General features: G+C 37.7%; 1 pseudogene; it reads left to right on the top strand.

Annotated features, from left to right (window-relative positions):
* The window catches only part of LOC105289529, a 5,208-nt pseudogene extending 2,377 nt beyond the window's left edge, over nucleotides 1–2,831 (top strand).
* The last annotated feature ends 202 nt before the right edge of the window (nucleotides 2,832–3,033 follow it).

The following is a 3,033-nucleotide window of genomic DNA, read 5'->3' as shown; positions in this document are numbered from 1 at the left end:
GTCGTTAGGTATAGGAAGTGAAGACACAAGATTTAAACAGACTTGGGAGTTAAAGCAAAATAGAAACACTTGGGACTTGGAGAAGACACTTGGAGAAGACAGAAACTCAGTGCAGACTTGCCCAGGAAATATCAGTTCATTTGCACAGCAACTCCTCATCCTCAACTTTAAAATCTTGAGAGCAGCTGTGTATTTTCTCTTTGTTTCCAAAACTCTGTCCAACTCCCTCTTGACCCATTGTGCAGTCTGGCAGTTCGCTGCACATTCTGCTCATACCCTTTGTGCAGAGATAACCTGCCTGTGGTCTTGTCAGGACCCCCCTACTCCAAAGCTACTACTGAAAATGCCTATAGGGACATCACCAACTACTTTCTCAGTTTTTCCTTTTTGGCATCCTCCTGACTCTCCAAGAGACTCTTCAATTCTAATTATCTCATATGAGATTGAAGCAGTTACATTTAAGTATCTTTTTTTCTTTCTGTTTCTGTTCCTATACACTTGATTAATAAGTGTATTGTTTTCAGCTCTACTATTTAAACTCATCTGTGTTCTTCCATATTTTAGAAAGTGGAATGAGTGCACTTTAGAGATTAAGTCTGAGAAATGGCTATTTTTTTTAAATGGGAATGTTCTGGGAAAAGTCTTTCTTTTTTTTTTTCAGATTTTATGCCAGAATCCCTTTGTTCTTACCAATTTCCTCACTGGTCTTATGATGAAGAAAAGCTATTCACTCAAGCTGCTCCTATGTAATTGTTATGAATATTCCTATTTAGTTATAAACACAATAATGGAACAAGGCGATGACTGGCTTCTACTATCCTGAACCAAGGATCTGAGGAGATTTTAGTCTAAATTTTTAAGACTTAATTTAAAAATCAGTATAATAATCAAAGGCTGCTTCCAAATGAACAGAATGAAAATAAAGCCATCCATGGGAAAATGTGGTGTTTGCCCACATGGAAATTGATCAAGTTTATTATTTAGAAATAGTGGAATAGCATAGTGATCCAGTTTCTATGCTGAACAAAATTAATTTGAGAATCTATATATGTAACTTGCATGGGAAGTGCATATATGTCATGTATGCATCTGTGAGCATTTGCATGTGATTATATGCTTCATATTCAAATATGGTATTACTGACAGTATGTCTCAAGAATCAGAAAGATCAAAATTCGTCCAATTATTCATTATATTAACTTCCTTTTGAACTACTTTCACATTTATAAGGAAGAGCTAATATGCCTCTGCTGTCAAGCCATTAAGCCACACTGCTTATTCTAATTTAAAAGTTTGATCACACCTCTCGAAATTTTTCACCAGGACTCAGTCCATACAAGGTAAAATTAAGGCTCCTTAACCTGTCATAAAAAAAAAAAAACTCTTTATGATAAGAGTTACTTCTCTCAAAGCTCATTGTAGCAGACGTAGTTGTTAATTTATCTAATACTATTCATTCCCAACTGTTATTTCCCTTAGTGCTTTGCGTAGAAACTAAAAAGCTAACCTGTCACTTTCATAATGATCCTTTGTGTTGTCATGTGTTACAGGCTGCCATGTGACACACTGCTTGCCAAAAAGACAATTACAGAGAGAATCAATGAAGGAAATTCTGAAAAAGCTTTTGTTCTTCTTAGAAAAAAGGAACGGATAGACTAGTGCCTTCTACTTCTCCCTTTCCTTCATTGTCCTGCCTTTAACAAAGACAAGCTGCCTAGAATGATAGCAGCCATCTTGTGACCATGAGGAAAAGGGCATTAGAATTGCAGAGATACTGGCCCTGATACTGAAACAAAATTTCAAGAATTTAGGAGGAAAAATGAACTCCTGTTTGTTTGGTTAATTTGAGTTCTCTGTTATTGTTACAAAACAGTAACTTAACTGACATATTCATCTTCTACCATTCTCCTTCCCACAAAAATGCATGCTTCGACAATGTAAAGTGCTTATAGTTTGCCAAACATACTATGGTTTTTCATGACCTTCATGCATTTGTATAGCCTGTGCTGCACCATTTTATCCACTATTCCCCTTGTCCTTAGCTGTGTCTAGTATCATCTGGTAAAACCCAGCTTTAATATCACCTCTTTCAGGAAGTCTTCCTTCAGACATCTCAACTCAAAAGTAGCCCTTCCCAGGCCAGAGCTCACCAAGGGTTAGGCCATGTTCAGTTCCAGCAGGAAATCATGAAGCCCAATGGCAAGAAGTTGGACGAGTCTGAGATTGGCATCTCTCAGGTGCTCCTTGAGCTGGAGATGAACTCAGACCTCAAGGCCCACCTACAGGAGCTGAATATAACAGCAGCCAAGGAAATCGAAGTTGGTGATGGACAGAAAACTATTATAATCTTTGTTTCTGTTCCTCAACTGAAATCTATCCAGAAAATCAAAGTCCAGCTCATATGCAAATTGGAAAAAAAATTCAGTGGGAAGGAAGCATATTGTCTTTATAGCTCAGAAGAAAATTCTGCCTAAGTCAACTCTAAAAAGCCGCACAAAAAATAGATAGATTGATAGATAGATAGATAGATAGATAGATAGATAGATAGATAGATAGATAGATAGAGATAGATAAGCAAGCAAGCAACAGCATCCCCAGGAGCTTCACTATCACAGCCGTGCACCACACGATCCTGGAGGACTTGGTTTTCCCAAGTGAAATCGTGAGCAAGAGAATCTGCATGAAAGTGGAGGACAGCCGGCTCATAAAGTTTCATCTGGATTAGGTGCAGCGGAACAACGTAGAACGCAAGGGGGAAACTTTTTCTGGTGTTTACAAGAAGCTCACGGGCAAGGATGTTAATATCTGAATTTCCAGAGTTTCAATTTTAAACAGAAAAGACTAAACAAAGTATCACACACATGTGCAGGCATGCGCACACAAAATAATTACTCCTCTTCCTCTGGGCTTTCTTTCTATTTTGCAGATATTTTCTCGCATAATTTTGCCCTTCATGTATTTATGTGCCTAGTGTTATAAACTGACATGAAATAAAGTGCTGTGGAATGACATGCAATGCATTAACTAGAGACA

The sequence above is a fragment of the Pteropus vampyrus genome, unplaced genomic scaffold (assembly GCF_000151845.1).
Source record: "Pteropus vampyrus isolate Shadow unplaced genomic scaffold, Pvam_2.0 Scaffold24, whole genome shotgun sequence".
Taxonomy (NCBI): Eukaryota; Metazoa; Chordata; class Mammalia; order Chiroptera; family Pteropodidae; genus Pteropus; species Pteropus vampyrus.
Note: the sequence above shows the minus strand (reverse complement) of the source record. Positions and strands in the feature narration are given on the sequence as shown.